The following is a 16,140-nucleotide window of genomic DNA, read 5'->3' as shown; positions in this document are numbered from 1 at the left end:
ACCGGCCCATTCATCTCGAAATGGGCCGGTTATTGCCCAATCGCGGGAGGCGGTGCTGGTAGCAAGCATGGCCATACAGGCACTGGTACCGCCATGCTAGTAATGAGGCCCAATGTAAGTCTAGGTTATCCTTCATTCTATGCATGCATTCAAGCAAACAGGGGGAGGGTCACGTGATGCCCTGAAGTGCTCCCAGACTATTACCCAGGCATGCAACCTTGGTGGTCCTTTTTGACCACAGACTTAGACACGTGGACAGGACTGTGTGTCATTTACGTCCTTGCATGCCACCTGCCGACCTGGAGTCATTGCTCCATGCCTTTGCCTGCATGCATTTGCACTAGCTGACGCCCTCTCTGCCAGGCTGCCAGTGTGATGAACTAGCTGACTGTCTGCAGCTGGTGTGATATGCAGCAGCTGGAATGATGATGCTATGTAGAGTTGGCCTTAGTGAGGGGGCGGGCTGGGCGACCGTCCAGTGTGCCATGCCCCTCAGGCACCATTAGCTCCCCCAAGCCCCTGCCACACCAGGTCAGCAGAGTCTTTTAAGGGCTCCCCTGAGCTGGCGTAGTGAGAAAAGATGCGGCAGGCGCCCTTTTGTTATTAAATGCACCCGCGGCAGAGGGGCGCATTTAATAACAACACAGCACCCTATTCACATGATGATTATCTTGCATGAGAGCCCTATTCCAGTGATTAACCTCCTGCGAGTCGCCAGAGAAGGGAGGGACAAAATCAGTGTGGCACTCCTGCCCCACCTCGCCACCCCACCTCTCCGACTGTCAACCAGGGGCGCGCGGGGAGTCGTGGGCACCAATTCGCCCAGGGCGCTGCTGCCTCTAAGGCCGGCCCTGATGCTACGAGTACCGATTCAAGCCCACGGCATGCCCTGTGTATGATCGGCACTGGCTAGCCGTGTGTTTCCAGGTGAAGTACACCTTGCTCTTAAAGGCCACCAAACATTGCAGTGTCGGGCAATGCTTTTAGTTTACATCACCAAAATGACTGTGGCATTTGGTTGTTTGCCTTTTTTCTTTTAATGGGGAGGACCCCTAATTCTCCCTTATCACCCCTGCCCACCCTCTATACCCTAGACCCATTAACATATGTATGCCTATTTGACCAGCACACTGTCATTTCAGCAGTGTAAAAGACCACTGAGTAATTTCATTCTGTTGAACAGCCTACAACGTGCACAACCCAAGGTGTGTAGAGGGGGTTCGCCATCTAATGCTGGAGGTTGTGCCTCCCCGAGTGTGGCCCCTGGGAGGTCTAACATGCTCGGTGCTGTGCATTAAGAGCCACACCGGCCCCGCTTGAGAGCTAGACCTACTGGGCCCCTGTTGGTTTTCTCTGATCGCACTCCACCCTGAAGTGATATCGCGGCAAGTAATGGATCACGACCTTTCACCTGTTGACAAAACAGGAAGTGGCATCACATAGCATTGTACACTATGAAAAATATGGTTATGATATCACTATAATGTGATGTACATTTCATACAAGAATGGTTCGCCATATGTATCGTTAAGATGTGAAAACAAGGAAATAATATGAGGCAGGGTAACCAAAAAGGAAACACACCAAACACAGGTTACAAAGGCACATACAAAGTACTTTATTTTATACCGAATCCAGTTACAAAAGAACAGAACAAAATTCAGATAGCTATCGACCCTCAGTACAACACAGCGAACTCCGGCGTGGTTCGGTGTGCTCAGTGAGTGCAAATATTCATTGAAACAGTCAGGCTTTTATACATTTCTCCAGCCTGTTGTCCAGCCTTTCTTCAGGTTAACCATTCCATAAATAAGTTACTGCTCTAGGGTCCCTTGCCAGGTCAAATCTAGTTCATTTTAGGATTATACATTAACAAGAAGAAATGGTAATAATGTATGCTCTAGGCCTAACATTACAATGCAGGACTTAATTTATACAATATAGTTAAGCAGGTGTTCTCATTCAATTATAGATCAGTTTCAGTGATACAGGTAATCCGTTGCACACAGGTCAGCAGAAGGACAAGGTCTCAGCTCATGACCCTAACAAGTGGCCTGCAGGCAAGTTATACATTAGCTGTACAGAGGTCATGACAATCGAGTTCTGTTCTGAATAACATAGGCTACCATTTTAGCTCACATGGTGACTTTATAGAGCAAGAAAACCTAAAATGGCGGCTTGACCCAAAATGACAGTTTACATGGTTTCTAAGGTCAGGACCTTGCAATGCGAGTTTATTCACATGTAGTTTATAAGCAGCTTGTTAGCAGCTTGGCGTAGGCCAATATACATATATTCATAGCAATAGGAGGCACGATATAATTTCTAGTTTGACAAACCCTCCTTTTGGCCTATGCCAAGTGCTAAACTACTTCTGATCTCCCTGCAAATAACTCCATGTGTCATCATCCATACACCCTGAATAGCTGTCAGAAATATCTATCGCCATTAGATCTTTTACTAAGATCTCTTTCAGTACATACTCCTTAGAGGTTTTATCCGGGGCATACACTTTATGTCCTATTGTACCTATCGCCTGAGCGCAACATCCCCCTAGCATTGAACATATACTTGGTAGACATTGGATACAACAACAAAGAAATAGCAGAATTCCCAAAATAATCAGCAAGACTGAAAGCACTTTCCAAACCCAAGACCGCAAGAAGTCCCAGAACCAAGCGCTAAGATCCCAATTTCCCTCGGGAACATGCACTTCTGAACTAAGAATGTGCAGATTCTGTATTGCCTTAAAAATAGTTGGGGAGGAATCCGGTACGAAAACACAGCAAGCAGACCCCACTAGTTTACATAGTTCACCACGTTCAGCCAGAATGACATCTAATGCCATCCGGTTCTGAAGCGCTACCAATCTGATCGCTTTCTGCTCTAAAGTCATATTATAGAGTATATCTGTGGTCTGGTTGATGGTTCTCTCCAGTACTCTCGCTAGTTTCCTGATATCCTCGGAATTCGCTATCTGCCCAAAGAATGGAAGGAATGATTTCACTACATCTCCTAAAACCTGTGCTGGAGTGTCGCCATTCTCGTCCCGCCGTGGACGAGCCTTCGAAACCTCTACAGTACTTGCTATAAAGACCCCAGGTAACAGGATTCCTAGATAACAAGTTCCCTGCCAATCCCTAGGCAACCATGGAAATGCTACATTACTGCAAACAAAATAGATAGGTTCGCCTACATACAAAGGTCTGTCTTCCCGAGTCAAATTTGCAACGTTGGCACAACCTTTAAAATCTCCCATTGACCGGGTGCCATTCCTCTGTATGCAGAAAGAAACTGAATCGGGGCTATGGTTAACAGTATAAGAAGGAGGCACGGCATCCTTATTGCCTATCGGAGCCATTTTAAAGGAAATCAAAGTTTGGAAAGGACGAGACAGTCTATCAGGAGGCCTAATAGAAGCAATATTGAGCTTACTCCTATTTGCGAAAAGCAAGCATCCCAGGGGAGTCAGAACATGTTTCTCAAAACTATTCAAATTAGTGCCATCAAAGTTCCCCGAGATGCTATCGTTCGATCGGCCAAAGAACAGTGCTCTAAGTGAAGCATAACAAGCAGTTGCCAAAGGTAAAGGGTGAATATACCAACCTAGCCCCTTATCCCCATGTTGCGGTAAATGTGAGCAGACCCAACAATTAGTCTTATTAAAAATGGCATGTGTTACATTCATTATAAGCAACAAGGTATTATTGTGATACTTCTGTCTATGCTGTGAGTCCCTATGTGACAGAGTATGCCAATGTACAAAAGCTGTAGGAACAGTGGGTACAATTTCAGTCGGCAGCAAAGACTCTAAAGGATGAGTTTCTTCGAAATACCAAAGGCCTAAGACAGTGACTATTATGAAACCAAATATTATCATAAAAACACAGCAATACGTTTTCGGGGCCCAGGCACATTGTTCATTGTCCGAGTTGGTCACCCCCTTATTTATAAGTCCAATACGAGCAGCAGCGGTGGCGGTAGCAGGCATTGTAGATTTTCAATTGACGACCCCAATGTTCGTTGCTGGCGACACTACGGTCGCGCGGCTTCTTAGTCCTTCCACAACCCCTAGCCAACAGAATCCCCTTCCTCAACTTTTTGGGCAAAAGCAAGCCCTTGATGATCCTTTCCTTCCTTGAATGCACAGCCGAACCGTGCCGTATGTCTATCAGATGCACAGCAAAACCGTGCCGTATGTCTATCTTCGTGGCCGGAAGTTGTATCTTGTTGTGCCTGGTATTGTTTGATCCGAGAACAAGATGTCGTCACTTCCCGTTGGAAGCAACGTATCAGAGGCAAGTGAAGTTGGAACAGCAATTTCCCGGAGCAAAATTGTCGGAGAGTGCGGAGACAAAATGGCAGCTTCCCCAAGCCTCACGGGCTCAGAAAGATTCTCCGACGCGCTCTCAGTGCTACTCACTGCTTTGGGATCATTGGTTGCAGCGTTAGCGAGGGGTTCTGTTTCTTCTGTAACGTGTGGCACTGGGTGAGGAAGTTTCTTGACATGCGTCGCGTGGATCCAATGCTTCCGGCCTGCGACACGCACCGCTGTTTGGTTGACCAGCAGGACCTGGAACGGGCCCCGCCACCGAGGTGCAAGGCAGGAAGATCGGTCAAAGGATTTGACCAAAACCCAACTTCCAGGTTGTATACTGTGGCCTGGGCCCTCGTATCGCGCGGGTAAAGCGTCTCGTACCTGGTGATAAATGAAATACAGGTTTTTAGTCAACTGGCTACAATAGTCTGAAAGCAATACATTTTATACATTCCTCAATGCCCTAGGCTTCAGAAGACCCCAGATATTGGCAGGTCTCCCCATTACCACCTCAAATGCAGAGAGCCCAGTCTTAGTTTGAGGGGTTGTACGCATGGCTAGTAACACGATCGGTAAGGCGTCCGGCCATTTTAGTTTGGTGCCGGCACACGTCTTAGCGAGCTTGTTTTTTATGATACCATTGTGTCTTTCCACTAATCCGGCGCTCTGAGCATGTCTGGCCGAATGGAATCGTTTGTCAATTTGCAATGCCGTACATATCTGTAGAATTACAGCAGCGATAAAATGCGGACCATTATCCGACCAGATAACTCTCGGCAAACCGAACCGTGGGAAGAATTCCTTTAACATGGTCTTTGCAGTGGTCATGGCTGTAGCGTCTTTAACAGGGAAAGCCTCGACCCACTTACTAAAGGCGCAAATGACCACAAGGACATATTTTAGATTGTTACATCGCTCCATTTCAATAAAGTCAAAGTGAATCACTTCAAACGGGACAGAAGGAGGCCCAAAGCTACCTCTTGGAGTTGCTGTCCCCTTTCCCACATTGTGTTGTAGGCAAATCATGCAATTTTGGACATAATGCTGGGCAATTTTTGAAATCTTATCATTTACCCAGACTTTCTCTAACATTCTCGTGATCTGTTGAGCGCACACATGTGTGGGACCGTGTGCCATGGTAACCATCATTACTATATAAGCATTAGGAAGCAAACATTTCCCTTCAACCATGTCCACCCAACACCCATCATCATCGAGTTTCCCCAAGCCCTCATCCCACCTCTTGGATTCTTCTAATGTGGCATCGGCTTGGATATCCCGTACAGACCCAACACCCTCATCCATTGCATAGGCATCTACAGTCTCCCTTGAAACATACATCTCCGTGAAGAGATCAGAGGCAGTTTGTCTAGCTATTTGATCAGCGAAAGCATTCCCTTTCCCTACATCATCTATAATCTTGCGATGTGCTGCGCACTTAATGATTGCTAACTGACTCGGGAGCGCAAGCGCTGAAAGCAATTGTACTATCAGGGAGCCATGTTGGATCTTGGTGCCATGCGAAGTTAAAAACCCTCTCTCTGACCAAAGTATCCCAAAGTTGTGAGCCACCCCAAAGGCATACTGGCTATCAGTATATATGTTTACTGTTAGCCCTTCGGAAAGCTCACAAGCTCGAGTCAATGCTATAATCTCTGCGGCCTGCGCAGAGTTATGCGTAATTCTCTTGGTCTCCACAACCGTACTCAATGTAGTGACTGCATAAGCAGCTGTGGATGTACCATCCAGTAGTTTGAAGCAGGAGCCATCACAAAACAGCTCCCCTTGTGGTTTATCCAAAGGAGTGTCCCTCAAATCAACTCTGCCTTTTGTATCTTGTTCAGTAGTATACAGGCAGTCATGTGACTCTTCGTCACCGCAAACAGTATTTTGCAGGAAAGGTAGGAGTTCAGCCGGATTAAGAATGCAGCACCTCCTAATTTGAATGTGGGGAGCAAACAAGATTAATTCATATCTTGTCAGTCGTGTGGAAGTGAGTTGTTGCGTTTGGGTTTTGTTCAATAGAATATCTACAGATTGTGGCACCATCAGGGTTAAGTCATGGCCTAGGACCATTCCCTCACTCTGTTTTACATACGCAGCAGCAGCAGCGACAGCGTGCAAACATCTTGGCAAAGCGCATGCAACAGGATCAAGGGCGGAAGAGTGGTAACCGCATGGCCTAGTCTTCCCTCCATGTTCCTGCGTTAATACAGCCAAAGCACATCCATCACATTCATGCACAAATAACACAAAGGCCTTCTCATAGTTCGGTGTGCCCAAAACTGGCGCCGAACATAATGCAGTCTTGAGCAACTCGAATGAATGTTGATGCTCCGTATTCCATGGCAATGGCGAAGAAATACCCTTCTTCGTCAAGGCCAACAGCGGTTTTATCACTAGTGTGAAGTTTGGGATCCATAACCTACAGTAAGAAGCCATACCTATCAAGGCTCTAACTTCCTTTTGTGTATTTGGGACAGACATGCCAGAAATGTGTTTTATTCTTTCAGGTGTCAATCTTCTTCCCTCCTTTGACAGGAGATAGCCTAAATAGGCGATCTCCTGGCAACAATATTGAAACTTTTTAAGCGAAGCTTTGTGACCATGCTTAGCTAGATGGATGAGCAACAACACAGTGCCCTCTTTACAAGAGCTCTCAGAGTCAGCGGCTAAAAGCAAATCATCAACATATTGAAGCAACGTACAAGTAGGGGGCAATCCAAGGGTATCAAGCTGCTCTTTCAAAGCCCTACTATAAATACTAGGACTCTCAGTATAACCTTGAGGTGCACGAGTAAATGTGAATGAGCGTCCCCCTAAGGTGAACGCGAACAAGTATCAACTATCCTCATGTATAGGAATACTGAAGAAAGCATTCTTTAGGTCCACAACACTGAAGTGAGTAGCCGTAGCTGGAATCATGGTTAATATTGTCGTCACATCAGGCACAATTGGAAATTGCGGTGCAACGACTTTATTAATGGCACGTAAATCAATTATAAAACGAAATGGAATTGCATTATCACCTTTTTTGTACACGGGTAAAATCGGACTATTGTACAAACTTCCTGCAATCTCCTCAATCACCCCACGATGCACAAAATCGGAAACAATGCTCTTCAAAGCTCGCTCGCCTTCAACTGAGATCTTATACTGTGGAATACGGGGCAGCTTAATTCCATCTTTCAAAACTATTTTAACAGGCTCAATCTGCAAAACACCGACATCATTGTCATCAACTGCCCACAAACACTCTGGTACATTACTGAATTATGGCGGAAAAGGTCTAGTCAAGAATTGCGAAACAGAACATTGCTGTGGAGAAATCGTCAAACGCACTCCATCAGAAGAACAATGAATTACCGAATTTAATTCCTTCAACAGATTCAACCCCAGCAAATTCTCTCCACAATTCGAAGTCAAGAGAAATGGACAGTGGTCCGTAAAGGGACCCAAAGAAATAGGTACCGGTGAAGAAACCGGACAAACAACTGGTGTGCCAGAAAACCCTACAGAAACATTGGTTTGCCCTGACAGTGGAATGTTTGGAACCCGAGAATGATCAATGGAGCACTTCTGTGCTCCAGTGTCTATCAAAAATTGATGTTTCCTATTTCCCACTACCATTTCAACGTAGGGACCTTTCTGATTAACGGGAATAGGTGTAGGTTCCAAACCCTGCTTCGGGCAATCCAAACGAAACAAAATATCATCAAAAGGAAGCTCGTCAGATAGATATGCAGCAGAAGGATGATCAAATATGTTTCTAGTATCCACACTCGAAGTCTGATTATCCTGTGAAAAAGGTTGTTGGGGATCCTGCGAAAACTGGCCTCTACCAGGGCCCCCTACACCCGGGCGACCTCTGGATCGTCTACCCATATTTCCAAATGTGTTATTCGACCTCTGTCGAAGGACGGGGCATTGTGCACGCCAATGACCCTCCTGGCGACAATAGGCACTCTGGTTAATATTCACAGGACCCAAGGGCACATTCCCTTGTGGAACATACTGACCTCTAATCTGCAAACTACCCCCTCTGGGGCCTCTAACAATTTGCTGTAACAATACTTTAGTCTTCAAATCACCTTTTCTCTTCTCGACTCTATCTTTTTCATTATTGACACGGTTCTCGTAGTACTGAGCCATGTGCAGTACTTCTGATTGGGATTTCGCCTGCCAAGCGCTCTCAGAAGACATCATTTGTGACTGGATGTCAGGCAGCAATCCACATACAAATTTGTCCACAAATAATCTTTTCCTAGACTCTGTGCCTAAGTCTTGTCCACTGAAATGCGAGAATACCTGTTCGGACCGATTAAAGAACTCGGTAGCACCCTCAGATTTTCCTTGGACACAGGCCGTAAGCTTGTCCCAAATAATTCTCTTTTCGGGGATTATAGTTTTCAGTTTTGCAATGATTCTGTCAGGCAAAGTTAGTATCACCTGAGGTGGTCTCTCACCAGCTGGCCTTTCCCCATCAAGCCTAACTATGTTAGCCCATGTATCTCCCAACCCTGGTACATCGTCTATAGTTCTAACTTGTTTCCACAAATCTACAGGCAGGAGTACAGGGAATAGCAAATCAATGTCGCCTAGGGTAAACACTGAAGACTGCAAAACGGACTCTATCTCTTCATAGAACCCTGTCGGATTTTTCCTAATGTCAGGAATAGTTTGTCTAATAGTATTCACTTCCTGTCGTGAAAACGGGACATGAACAAACTGCGATACATAATGTGCAGGAATGTCCACAGCAGGTGTACCTGCTGCAGCATTAGCAGGAATCTCAACCTTTGGGACAAATGTCGGAGGAACCTCTCTCATAGGCAACTGAGATGTAGGCAACTCCGAACGCTTACTAAGCAACAGAGCTAAGTCGAGCGATAAAGCAGTTGAAGAAGTGTCAAGTGAAAAAGCTCTCTTATAAATGCTCAATAACTCTGTGGGACAACTAACCTTTCTCTTTAAACATTCATCCTGCAGGTACTCTACCATTACCTGTATCACTTTCCTCTGCATTTCTAGCGTACATTGACTATATGTGTCATATACCTCAACTGGAGTTATCGATATATCTGAAATCCATCTAATCGCATCTTTTGTACAAATTCGCGCCTCCTCAGATGTCTATTTACGACACGGAATAAATCCTTTCTGTACATACATACTTTCTTCTTCGTCATCCTCATTCCGTAACCTTTCCAACTCCTTTCTATACTCAAATATCCTCTCAACATGCTCATGTACCTTCTCCACAGTATCTCTTGAAAATGCTAAAGTATTCAGGTCCCTCAACCCTTGTGGGAGGTCTGCATTATTTAATTTACCCCACATTACACATAAATGAATCCCTAAACCTTCAATGAAAACATTTTTCTCAGGAAAATTATCCATATTAGAATGTGTGGCAAGAACATTAGCTCGATCATCTCTCTCCATACAATGCTTAGCCCATGCAAACAAATCCTGTTTCTTTTCTGTAGGAACAGTATTACGAGTAACAATCCGCGACCCCGCACCCTGATCAACTACAAGCGGTACAGAACTACTTGGGAGTGAGGGTGCAGGCAAATTCAATGGAGGTACTATTACTGGTGCAATGGGAAGAGGCAGAGGAGCAGGTGGAGGAACAACAACCGGAGGAATAGGAACAACAGGTTGAGCAGGAAGAGCAGGAATAACAGCAGGAAGAGGTACAGCAGGAGGAAGAGGAACATACAGAGGTGGTGCAGAGGCACCAGGCCTTCGTTCATTGAACAATTTGTCGATAAACTCATCAGAAACATGAAGATCTTTAGAAGGATAGATTTTCTGAATACCGAGTGAGAAAGCCCTGTCCATATTCCTAACCGACTCAGACTGTTTGTCCTGATCATATAACAACGCCTTTTCAGCATTTGTTTTATGACGGCGCACATGTTTTTCCCTACTTTTAAGCTGCTGCAACGCTTCTCTTTTCCAATTTTGCAAAACATCAAATGCTGCAGGTCTGGCCTTCTTTTTTAACAAGACTGACTCCAAATATTCAATACGAGGGATCTCAAAACTACCATTGACTGGCCACTGAAGTTCGGAGGCATGTCTGGTTTGTCTGTGCCAAATTTTATTAAATACTACACTTCCAATGCCATGCTTACAGTACATAGTACATGCCGGTGACCCCTCCTGTGGTGCCGGACGGCTAAATTCCAAAGATTGTCTATCGCTGCGGAATAATGCCCTAAAGCAGCTAGACAAATTGACAAAGATCAGTGTGATTAGGCCCATATTACCAAATTACTGTGAATGCAAGCAGACGTCCATGACCAAATGATAATGTGTTATTATATAGCACTTACGCTTAAGCGCTTTATATAGAACAAATATACACCCAAAATCACCCAACCTGTGTTGGTACTCATTTATCAACCTCAGAAAGATGAAAGGCTGAGTTGAGGTGTTTAAGAACAGACTAAATCAGTGACTCGCCCCCTGAAGTGTGCCTGAAATAAACCTTTAATTAGTCTAGCAATTATTGTATAGAATTCCAGAAAGACACATTATTTGGTATTCCTATTCTTTCTTATTTAGGGTCAGTGCTGAAAGTGTTCGACTTGTGGAACCCCTGTTCTTATTTTTCTTCTTTTTTTAAGGGGCCTGAACAAGAAAGCCAGCCACTCCAGAAGTAAAGATCCACAAGGTGCTGGCCACAGCCCAGGAGCTTGCATTACAACAAAAACTTGAGCCCTGTGTGTATTGTCTAAGTGCGCTGCCGAACTTGGAACGAGGCCTCAAGTTGAGAGTTAAGGAAGTCAGCATGCCAGCGAGGTGTTTGTGAATTGCAAAGCTGCTATCTTGGGAGCAGGCGCTCGTGCATAGCTGAAGGGGGCAAGAAGGCATTTTGCAGAATTGCAGAATGCACACTTGCCGCTGTGGGCAGAGGTCAAAGTGGGCGGGAACTAAAGGGTACAAGATTCTCTTACTTCCTGTAATCTGAATGACCATTCCAGGTCTTTGTTTAATCTTCTCCCCTTCTGGGGCTTCGAACCAGAGCCTTGCTGATGGCCGGCCAATGTAACATGTGACTGCGCTATCTCGCAAGCCTGGATTGGTGTTGTTTATTTCGATAGACTGCTTGGGACATAACATTCGTTCCCAAGCAGCCAAAAAGCCCAGCTCTGCAGTGATGATCTGCGTGTGAATTACTGCAGGTGCAGCAGTGTTTGCAGGTAAAGGGAGGGGTGCGTGGAGCTATAGACATGGGCATGTCTCTTAAGAGGTGCGGAAGGTGGGTGATTGGAAGGGGGGCTGCATACAGCTGTATGCTGTGGGGGACAATGACACACTAATGGCGGTCATTTCTATGTATTTTCATGCACTATGTTTTCTTCAGTATTGCTAGAACTGTTGTAAAATGCAGGGTGGAGTGCAGGAAAGGTAGGACCGGGTATGGGGTTTGATTTTGGGGGGTGACCGTGAGTATAGGGGCTAGGGGCTTGGGCAGGAAAGGGGGAGGGGCAACAGGAACATAGTTCCACTGCTTTATGTTTTACCCTTCAGCCACTGCCTGTGGGTGAGGGTGAACCCGGAGAAAAAAATCAATGCAAACTAATTTCCACCTGGGAGTGACATGCAATAGTCACATGGATTCTTCCCAGGTCCAAAAACTAATTAAAAACTAATTTTAGTTTAAAAAATACATGAATTTAGATCAGAAAAGATGGGTCTCGGGTATGGAAGAAGTGAGCGTCCCCATCCCCTCCCTAATGACTCCCTTATGGGGGCAGCAGTAGACGAGTATGTATTTTCTACTCAAGAGCAGGCAGATCCCCTGCAGGCACACACTGCACTATGTGTATCTTCTACTCAAGAGCAGGCAGATCCCCGCAGGCACAAACTGCACTATGTTATGTTCTACTCAAGGGTAGGCAGATGCCCTGAAGGCACACACTGCACTATTTGTATCTTCTACTCAAGGGCAGGCAGGTGCCCCACAGGTACACACTGCACTATTCGTATCTTCTACTGAAGGGTAGGCAGATGCCCCACAGGTACACACTGCACTATTCGTATCTTCTACTGAAGGGTAGGCAGATGCCCCACAGGCACACACTGCACTATTTGTATCTTCTACTCAAGGGTAGGCAGATGCCCCACAGGCACACACTGCACTATTTGTATCTTCTACTCATGGGTAAGCAGATGACCCAAAGGCACACACTGCACTATTTGTATCTTCTACTGAATGGTAGACATATGCTCCAAAGGAACACACTGCACTATTTATATATTCTACTCACAGAGGCACACACTGCACTATGTTATCTTCTACTCAATGGTAGGCAGATGCTGCAAAAGCACACACTGCACTATTTGTATCTTCTACTGAAGGGTAGGTGGATTCCCCACGAGCACACACTGCACTATTTTATCTTCTACTGAAAGGTAGGCAGATGCTGAAAGGCACACACTGCACTATTTGTATCTTCTACTGAAGGGTAGGCAGATGCCCCAAAGGCACACACTGCACTATTTTATCTTCTACTCAAGAGCAGGCAGTTTCCCCACAGGCACACACTGCACTATTTGTATCTTCTACTCAAGGGCAGGCAGATGCCCCACAGGCACACACTGCACTCTGTGTATCTTCTACTCAAGGGCAGGCAGATGCCCCACAGGCACTCACTGCACTATGTGTATCTTCTACTCAAGGGCAAGCAGATGCCACAAAATTACACACTGCACTATGTATATCTTCTACTCAAGTATAGGCAGATGCCCCACAGGCACACACTGCACTTTTTGTATCTTCTACTCAAGGGTAAGCAGATGACCCAAAGGCACACACTGCACTATTTGTATCTTGTACTGAAGGGTAGACAGATGCCCAAAGGTACATACTGCACTATTTATATATTGTACTCACAGAAGCACTAACTGCACTATTATATCTTCTACTCAATGGTAGGCAGATGCCGCAAAGGCACACACTGCACTATTTGTATCTTCTACTGAAGGGTAGGCAGATTCCCCATGAGCACACACTGCACTATTTTATCTTCTACTGAAGGGTAGGCAGATGCTGAAAGGCACACACTGCACTATTCGTATCTTCTACTGAAGGGTAGGCCGATGCCCCAAAGGCACACACTGCACTATTTTATCTTCTACTGAAGGGTAGGTAGATGCCCCAAAGGCACACACTGCACTATTTGTATCTTCTACTGAAGGGTAGACAGATGCCCCAAAGGTACATACTGCACTATTTATATATTCTACTCACAGAAGCACAAACTGCACTATTTTATCTTCTACTCAATGGTAGGCAGATGCCGCAAAGGCATAACACTGCACTATTTGTATCTTCTACTGAAGGGTAGGCAGATTCCCCATGAGCACACACTGCACTATTTTATCTTCTACTGAAGGGTAGGCAGATGCTGAAAGGCACACACTGCACTATTCGTATCTTCTACTGAAGGGTAGGCAGATGCCCCAAAGGCACACACTGCACTATTTTATCTTCTACTCAAGGGTAGGCAGATGCCCCAAAGGCACACACTGCACTATGTGTTTCTTCTACTCAAGGGTAGGCAGATGCCGCAAAGGCACATACTGCACTATTTGTATCTTCTACTGAAGGGTAGACAGATGCACCACGGGCACACACTGCACTATTTTATCGTCTCCTCAAGGGTAGGAAAATGCCCCACAGGCACACAATGCACTATTTGTATCTTCTACTCAAGGGTAGGCCGATGCCCCAAAGACACACACTGCACTATGTGTTTCTTCTACTCAATGGTAGGCAGAAGCCGCAAAGGCACACACTGCACTATTTGTATCTTCTACTGAAGGGTAGGCAGAAGCCGCAAAGGCACACACTGCACTATTTGTATCGTCTACTGAAGGGTAGGCAGATGGCCCAAAGGCACACACTGCACTATTTGTATCGTCTACTGAAGGGTAGGCAGATGGCCCAAAGGCACACACTGCACTATTTGTATCTTCTACTCAAGGGTAGGCAGATGCCCTGAAGGCACACACTGCACTATTTGTATCTTCTACTCAAGGGCAGGCAGGTGCCCCACAGGTACACACTGCACTATTCGTATCTTCTACTGAAGGGTAGGCAGATGCCCCACAGGTACACACTGCACTATTAGTATCTTCTACTGAAGGGTAGGCAGATGCCCCACAGGCACACACTGCACTATTTGTATCTTCTACTCAAGGGCAGACAGGTGCCCCACAGGCACCCACTGCACTATTTGTATCTTCTACTCAATGGCAAACAGGTGCCCCACAGGCACACACTGCACTATTTATATCTTCTACTCAATGGCAGACAGGTGCCCCACAGGTACACACTGCACTAATTGTATCTGGAGCTTAATGCAGGCAGAACCACAGACATAATCTAAATATTGCACTGTTCCAGTCTGCTTGTACCATTCCTCAGACACAACCAAACACGCAACGAGGCTGCAAAACATGGAATATTGATGTTATGTACTCCGTTTAGGTGTGTACGCATAATACAAACACTACGCTGCTTGGTCTCGCGTCAACTGTAGATTCTGCACAGTCTGCGTGATGGTTTAATGGCTTGGGGGTCTAGTTCCCTGCCTAGGGGCCCCCGGGTCACAGGTCACACTCCAGGCAGGGCTGGCTAATGTATTCATACTTCTGAGGTTGGGATAATGGGTATCATATTCATTGGTAATAGTGGCATCTACTATTCAAGGGCCTGGAGACACTTGGGGGTGAGTTGTGGGCTCTACAAATAGTCATCACTATTATTACATTATTATATTACTGTCAAACACACACAGGAAGACAGGAATGAGGACATAATGGAGTCCCCTTCTTATTGCATCACCATTAGACTTTCGTAGGGGTCTGGCACTCCTAGCCAGACCTAGAAATATTAGTGTGAGAAAGAAGGAAGGCCAAAAGTGAGTCAAATAGTGCCCCAAAATATACACAGACTAAATCACACGTATTAGCCTTAATGTATACATTCAATGTAATTTTCTGCTTCCATCTCGTAGCAATTAGGGTCAGGTTGCGGAACCTTGCCCAGATTTGCTCATCTTTGTTATGGCATCCACTCTTGTCTCGCGACTGGGAGAAATCGCACCTAGTGTGTGTTCTGGAACTTTTTAAAAAACTTGTTTTATTTACATGATTTAGTTTAATACAAACTTTTCACGAGAAGGGAACAGTTCATCAGCATTCTATTTCAATTCATTATGCTCTGTTTCCATAACGCCATATATTACACGGTGTGCATTATGCATCCTTGTTCTCTATTAATTTAAAAAGTTCTTGCATACATTTGCATAAAGTAATTGTCAAAATCCGGTTGTTTCCAACAATGAATTTGGACCACCATTCTTCTAGTGAAGCTGTTTTTAGTCTTTCAAGAAAGTCAGCTAGGTAGTTCGTTCTACGTATGGTTACAGCTGTGCATTGTAATAGTAAGTGTTTTGCAATCTGTAGGTGGTTCCTGTTTTGGCATAACTGACAATGGATATCAGATTGCAGTGTTTGATGTCGACATTTTAGTACCTCTCTGGTTGGTACAATGTTAAGCCATATCCTCATGAATAGGTCTCTTAATTTGAGACTTGGACATTTGTTCAGGTAGGCTGGAATTTGACCAATGGATCTTCTCTCGCGTGCTGATGGAATTGATCATTTGAATGTAGATAGTAGATCTTGGGTATTGATCCAATCCTGTCCTTTCATGATCTTCTTTACATTTTCCGGGTTTGTTATTAAGAGCTCTCCTTTGATTTTCAGATGTTGTATCCAACTCTGGCAGGAGGATT

This window comes from Ambystoma mexicanum, chromosome 4p (genome assembly GCF_040938575.1).
Source record: "Ambystoma mexicanum isolate Mex_15411 chromosome 4p, UKY_AmexF1_1, whole genome shotgun sequence".
Classification (NCBI taxonomy): Eukaryota; Metazoa; Chordata; class Amphibia; order Caudata; family Ambystomatidae; genus Ambystoma; species Ambystoma mexicanum.
This window is presented reverse-complemented; position numbering follows the sequence as displayed.